The sequence below is a fragment of the Aplysia californica genome, unplaced genomic scaffold (assembly GCF_000002075.1).
Source record: "Aplysia californica isolate F4 #8 unplaced genomic scaffold, AplCal3.0 scaffold00979, whole genome shotgun sequence".
Classification (NCBI taxonomy): Eukaryota; Metazoa; Mollusca; class Gastropoda; order Aplysiida; family Aplysiidae; genus Aplysia; species Aplysia californica.
This window is the reverse complement of record NW_004798249.1, coordinates 54,783-62,782: the sequence shown is the minus strand read 5'-3', so window position 1 is coordinate 62,782 and position 8,000 is coordinate 54,783.

Sequence of the window (8,000 nt, the reverse complement as noted above, 5' to 3'; positions counted from 1 at the left end):
ATATCATTTTATTTTTTTCCTTAAAAATTTTTGTTGTTGCTTAACACCTTTTATGCCTTCTTAAAAACACACCCTGTGTGAATGTTACAGTCAATTGTTCATCAAAGACACAATATATGTACATTTTAAGTTTCCAAGGACATTCAAGCTTTTGAAATTACCAAACTTTGGCGGCCATGTTCTCGCTTATTTTAACTGTGACTCCATCCGACCCCCACTTTTTTCAATCACAAATATTTCGTTTTTTATTTAAGATATAATAGGTGGGTCTTATCCCGTCAAAAGTCAGACAGATGAAAAAGCCTTAGGATGTTATCAATAACTCAAAATGCTCAAAAATTAACGATCGCCTGATTCCACCGTGTCATGACACATATCTTCAGGAAATTACCCCGTCCTATTTTCCTCAGATTGCTAAGCCTCAAATATATCACAAAGCTGTGGAATCAGACACTAGTAATTTTTTGAGCATATTGATTTGAAGCTACTGGTATAATCATTGTGTTCAAATGTTTTGCTTTAAAAAAACCCAACAATTTATCTTGAATAAAAGTCGTAGTACTTGAGATTAAAGGAGGCGAGGGTCGCTTTGTCCGAGGAAAAATTAGCGAAAAAGATATCTGCCAAAGTTTGGTGACTTAAAAAGTTTTAGTGTCCTTAGGAACTGCAAGTTAACATTTTTTGAGTCTTTGGTCAGCCTTTTTTCAGTTACATCCGCGTTAATAAATGGACGTAAAAGGTGTTGAGCCTCGAAAAGAAGTTTTTATATAGGAAGTTGTTAGGGGACTGTACAGTCCTCTAGCGCTACCCACTGAGGCAGTGCCGGATTAAGACCCAGCAGGCCCCAAGGCACACTTCACTGAGTGGCCTGAAAAAGTTAGACATGGTGCAAAATCTCCCCCCACCCCACCCCTTTAACACACGCGCGCGGGCAAATTCAAAACTATACACACATCACGCACATTCACGGTCTGTCTGTGCGTGTGTCTGTCTGTCAGCCAGTTCAAAGTATGACAATATGGAATATGGACAGCATACCAGTAAGATAATGTAACTAAGGTCTCACAACAATAAAATTATGCATTATTATTTTTACCTAGATTGCGACTTAACGTACATTTGCAACAGCGAATTCATCAACGACTTCGTTAATGTCAACGTTGTGCAGTAAATCGCTTTCAATTGAAAGAAGTGCTACCATCCCTAGCTTTTGCTGAGACATGGTTGAACTCTTAACGTCTTTAATGCGTTTCAATTGCGAAAATGAACGTTCACCAGTGCAGCTATTTGACATTAGAGACAGGTACATCCGCAATGCTATCTCACTGTTTGGAAAAGCTGAGTGGACACCAGTGGTATGCAAGAGTTTGAAAATGCTCTGAGCGCTTCGAGTTGCATTATCCGGATGTACTTGCTCTTTCACCCAACATAGGCACTGTCTAAATTCCATTGGAAAGTTGGGAGAGAGGCCATGTGGATAGACATTAGCAAGTGCTGATGTTGCAGCATTGATGTCTTCAGCTCAAATTGAATCATACTCTGTTAAAACACCAAACAGCTGCATTACTGTTGAATAGGCGTCAATTCGTCTGCAAAGGGCACTTTTCAGTTGGTCCATGATAACCAAGAATGTATTCACTTTGAATTTCTCCTGACCCGACATTTCATCCATCACATTTGCGGCATCTCCGTCATCTACTGTTTTCCTGTGTACACGTGCTCTCCGACTGTCTGATTTATATATGCAGCTTCCACATCGGTCACTTGCCTTGTGATGATAATAGTAAAACTTTCCTCGACACTCATCTATATATGTGTCTAAACTTTTAACAATCCAATGGCTGGGCTTAGTTCAATAGTTGAACTTTGTAGCAGTTTACTGCAGTAATTGAAACGAAGTAAAATGTCATTCCAAAGTTCTCACATGAAAGCAACTTCAATGGTGTCCATATAACTTGCAAGTGGGCCAGCTTCGTGCTTCGAGAGATCATTCTGGTCAATATTTTCTGCAATCTCTTGTAGAGCACTTTGGAGTTGTTTGTAGCCCATGAAGACTGCTTCTGTCGCATCAGCCCGGGCAAACCACCTGGTATCCCATGGGTGTTTTAGGACAAGACATTCAGGATTTTCCTCAAAGTGTCGTAATAAAATATTCCAAAGATGTGTTGATTCAACAAAAAATGAATACAAGCGCTGCAGGAACAGAAAGAAAGACAGAGCTTCATCACAGCAATCTACAGCTGATTGACCAACTAAATTTAGAGAGTGGCCTGCGCACGGAATATAATCCACAAGATTGTTTGTATTTTTCAAAATTTTCTGCATTCCAGTGTATTTATCAGACATGTTACTGGCATTGTCGTATGTTTGGCCACGACAATTCTCAACGCTGATGCCTTGCTATTCTAGGTATTGGAGCAACGTATCTGCAAGATTCTGTCCTACGTGGCTCGAGATGTTGATGAATGTCAAAAAGCGCTCCTCGGGCTGGTGATCTACCATATTGACATAGCCTAAAACAATGGTTAACTGCTTGCCTAAAAAGTTTATTAAACCCTCACAGGTTGTTTTTGACAGGTATGAAGTGTGTCCACGTCCTTGGTTGGCATGAGTTTTGATATGCTGAGATAAAAATGGATCAAACTGCCCAATTAGTTCTTAAATACCCAGGTAGTTCCCATTTTCCTTGGACCCAACGATTTCATTACTGCCTCGAAAAGCCAGCCCTCTTTCGCAAAAGAAAATGTTTGTCTTAATAAAACGTAACACAATGTTTTTCCAGTATTTCCGTTGTTCCAGTAAGTTTTGGTGTAACCGCTCGTCAACTCGCCCAGCAGCAACACTACTTTGACATAACGTCATGACAGAGTTTATATGTTTGGGATCTTTTTAATGTGTTTTTAAAATAGTTGGTTATATTCTTCCAATCCGTAAACCCCTGACCAGAAAGATGTACATGGTCTGACGAAAGCAAAAAGCAAGGGAAACAGAAAACACAGGCTTTGGCTGGAGAATATACGAGCCAGTCACGATCAACTACTTCTCCATTTGACAAAACACGTTTGAATGCACTGTTATTTAAATACCGATTCACGCCAGAAAAGTCTCGTTTTGTTTCTGGATAGTCACTGGCCAAATTCCAAAACTGGTTTGCTCCACGAGTTATGCACATTTCAAGCACATGGTCCGTTATATCACCAAGAAGCCCTACATCATTTGCTATTGTTCCTGAAGTATTATCAGTTTCGACTGCTTTAGCATCAGCTAGCTCAGCTTCAGCAGTAGGCTCTTCTTGGTTGCTGTCGATTTGAGATGAAGAAGCTTGGCTACTTCTTTTCTCTTTAACATGAAAAATTGAAGTCAGTTTTGTTAATTTTTTTAGTTCTTCCCCTTCTTTAATTTTCTTCTTCTCCAACTCCTTCGCTCGTTCCCATCCACTCTTTCGTTTTGACATTTCAAGATACTAATCCTAGCAGACGCTGAGTATAAACATGCACAAGAAGAGTACATTATGAAGAAACGTGGTTGGGCCTATGTTGTGGTGGTGGAGGTGGGGTGATGCTGCCGTTGTTGTTGTTGTTGCTGTTGTTGTTGTTGTTGTTGTTGTTGTTGTTGTTGTTGTTGTTGCTGTTATTGTTGTTGTTGTTTTTGCTGCTGCAATGGTTTCAATTATATTATGTCGATTCTGGTCTCTATCAGCATCCTCAATATTGTATATTTATTATTGTAAAGTACTAGTTCGTGTACTACTACTGACTGAGATCAGAAAGTGGTCATACTGCATGACAACTGTCAAAATAAAAGAGATCCAGTTGCACTCAAAGCTGCAGTCTAAAAGACCTTCTCCAACACATACACACGAACTCTCCTGTCTTTTTCTCCCCCTCCCCTCCCTCCCCTGCTTCCAATCCCACCAACTCTCATTTTCCCGTTGTGTTTCTTCATTTTTCTGTTAATATGAAGAACAATTTGTTAGCGTAATTTAACAGCTAGTTATACCGACATATGAGGAGCATTAGTATTGATAATAACTATTTGGCCCACCTTTGCTGAGGCTAGGAATATAATATCAGTCATAAGTCATAAGTCATAAGTCACAAGGCATTTATAAAGCGCCCACTCCAGAAGATCTGTTCTGAGGCGTTACAATTTGGATCAGTTGAATATTTTCAGGAGCAAAAATGTCTTGACGTGTCGTTTTAAAGAATCCAGTCTCAACATTTCTTATTCCAGCTGGTGACAGTGCGTTCCATAAAGATGGGGCTGAAACACTGAAAGCCCGATTTCCGATTTTTGTTCTTTCATTTCTAGTTGAAAATCGTATGTGTTTACTCTGTCTTGTGTTTCTGAAGGATGCTTGCATATTTATGAGTTCTGTGAGATAGGATGGTCTAATTTCGTAGATTGATTCAAAAGCTAACAGCAGGATCTTTAGGTCAATCTCACAAGCAACTGTTAAGTCCCGAGTTCCGGCGAGAGGGAGTTATGGAGGGGATAATGTTTAGGCCTAAAAGAGGGGATGCCATAAAAAAATATATAACCACTGAGCTAGTAGACTTAGACTAGATTTATCTAGATCTAGGTCTATACCACGTTTTATATTATTCATTCGGAATCTGGACACTAATTTTGCAAGGTTTCAATTTGCTAAAAAAAACTGGCACACAAAATAACTGTTTACATGTATAATGTTTGTATCCCTACCTGTCCCTTCCGTTGTTTAAAATATCTGAGCCTAAAAATACATATCTGAATTATTATTCAGATAGCCTACCTGTATTTTTATTTATATCGGGGGTTTTGTAAGCACACTTCACCTTTCACCTCATGTGCACTTAAAAAAATGTCGAATTTGGTAGAAACTAGGCTAGAAATGAGGCATTCGCAGGCTTTTGACTCCAGCAGGGCCTTAAGTTTGGAACTGTTTTCTGGATTGCAAGGTATCTGGTGAATTTAGAGGCCAAAGGTGCTTGATTTGGTACCCACTGCTAATCAATCAATTTGATTTTAGAAAAAAAATGTGGCCTACATAGGCCCAACAAAATATATCAGCACTTTCTGAGCTAGGCCTGGGACTAAAAACCCAGTCGGACTCTGGCTTGGGCTAGCTTAGGGCTATTCTAGTTGTGGCCTTCCTGACTGGCCTTGCTGCGGCCTGATCAAAACGGGAAAGAAAACCCCGAAAAACTGTGGCCTTGTTGTACTCTGTCTGTGGCCTGTTTGTGGCCTATTTTTTGGAGTGGCCCAAAGGCAATTGCCTTAATTGCCTAACGGTTAATCCGGCACTGATAAGACAGAGTAAATACATTGAAACAGACATAGGATGGACAAATGGCACATATCATTTAGGAGATTTAGATTTTGCGGATGCCATCTGCCTATTAAACACCACAGTACTTGAAATGCAATTTTAAAAAAGACGAACTAGCAAAAGTTGCGGAAAAAAGTTGGCCTTATCATAATTGTATCCAAAACAGCGATACTACGACTATCTTAAAGACATCCGCCGATCACTCTTTGCGGAAAACCCCTTGCAGAAATTAGTAAATTCAAATACCTTGGCAGCATCATATCCAAAACTGCAGACTGCCTTGACGACGTCCACTAAAGACTTAAAATGCATGGATCGCTTTTGGGAAAATAAAAACTATATGGAAGTCAAATATCACCTCACTGAAGACGAAATTAAAAATATATAATAGCAGTATTCTCTAACAAGTTAAAAAAAAAATTAGAAACCTTCCAAACAAAATGTCTACGAAGAATTTTACTAATAAAATGGAATTGATTTATTACAAATAATGAAGTGTTGGAAAGAGATGGAATTGAAGATACCAATGATACCAACACAACCATGAAAAGAAGGAGATGGAGATATCTGGGATATGTTCTGAAAACGCCGAAGACAAGATTACCCTATCAGACGTGCTATTGGGAACCAACTGGAAAGACAAAGTGAAAACTATAGAGGCACACTAAGAGATGGGGCATTCACCCAGGGCCTGGATGTGCCTAAATTGGAGGACCTAGCCAGGGACAGACAAGCGTGGTGTCGACTGCAGCTCTTCGCCGTATGTACCTGACGGTATAGGGAGAGAGTAACAATAATAATAATAATAATAATAATAATAATAATAATAATAATAATAATAATAATAATAATAATAATGATGAATGAAATTTATATAGCGCTCAACCGCGATTAAAGTACACAGACTCTGAGCGCTTTACAATACAGTACAACGTACAACAGTAACATAAAACGTCGTGTTCTGACAAAAGAAAATTACTCCAAATATTCATCTTATTAATTTAATAACAGAAACGACTTCAGCTGACATTTGAATGAATCAAAAGATTTAATTTGATCTCTCTTAAAGTACATGGTAAAGCATTCCAGATCTTGGGGCCTGGTATTCAAATGCCCTTTCACCCATTGTTTTAAGAGGTAAAATTAGCGAGAAAATGGCCGCCAAGGCTTGGTAAATTCCAAAGCTAGAGAGTCTATGGAAACCGTAAATTTATATTATTGTGCCTTTAATCAACGTTTTCCGGTGAAATCCTCAAAGAAATGTGTTTGTAAATATTTTAATCACATAACTCAACGGATTTTGATATTATATTGCCTTCCATTTGCAGTACCCCCCTTTAGACTAATAATTTGCAAATAAGCACAAATCAAAACTTAGTAAAGATCTCTGACCATTAGTAAACTGTCTTATCATCATTGACAAGAACACAAACAGGGACAAGTCTTCATTTTCAATGAGTTTTAAAGAAAATTCTGTCCCACTTTTGTATCTTTGTGACCCCCAATTGCTTCAGAATCGCAACACAGCCTCCTGCACGCACTTTGCAGTTCAGGTCATCTCACAGTAATATGTGAGGCAGCGTGGTAGAATCAGGCTCTCGTCAATTTTGAGGCATAAGGAGTTATTCGTATCATCTTAAAGCTTGTTCACTTGTCTTTAATTGGATGAAAAAAATATCCATTTATCTTGAATACAAGTGGGGGTATTTGCAAATAAAGAAGGTGCGGGTCACCTGTTTTCAGGTGTAAATTTAGTGAGAAAATGGCCGCCAAAGATTAGTTATTTCCTTAGCTTAAGAGTCCGTGGTAACTGAAAATTTACATTTTTGTGCCTTTAATCAACGTTTTTCATAAAAATTTCAAACAGAAATGAGTTCTTTAATGGGCTTGAAAGGTGTTGAGCGAAAAAACAAAAATTTGATAAAAATTGATAAATCAGCGGAAAAATGCAAGTTTCTTCAATTTGATTATTTTGACGAGAGCCTGATTCCACCACGCTGCCTCACAAATAAGCCCTGTGGAGAACTGTCCTGTACGAACACTGACCAGTCCATGACATTCATGCAATGATCTTCCAGAAGGTGAGACAGCAAAATCTGTCAATCTTAGACAGAAACTGAAGACTCATCGCTGCCTATTTTTGTCTAATCTCAACAATTCAAATGTGCTAAAGTCTTTAGATTAGTCGCAAAACAATACAAGCACTGCAGTTTAACCGTCTTTTTGCTTCTTGAAAGGGAGAGAGAGAGAGAGAGAGAGAGAGAGAGAGAGAGAGAGAGAGAGAGAGAGAGAGAGAGAGAGAGATAGTGAGAAATACAGTCCAAAAGAGAGCGTTGGTTGTGTTTGCCTGAGATGACCCTGGCTGCGGTCAGTCCTGGAGCAGTCAGCGCAGGGCACAAAGGCGCCGGCTCGGCACAGGAGCCCCGGTGTAATTTCCTGTCCGCTCGCCTCATTGAACCCCCAGCCCACGGGTGCCAGCCTTGGCTACTCGTCGTGCTTGGCATCCCGCTCCCACCGCCTTGTCCGCCCACCTTCCCAACTTCCCACCACGACAGTCTTGTCGTAGACACACGAACCTGCTCGTGTTTTTTGCGCAGTGTTTTTTGTGTCCAATTATGTAGTTATAACATTGTTACAGGGGTTGTTGTTGTTGATATCTCTCCCCCCCCCCCTTTCTGAACAGACTTTA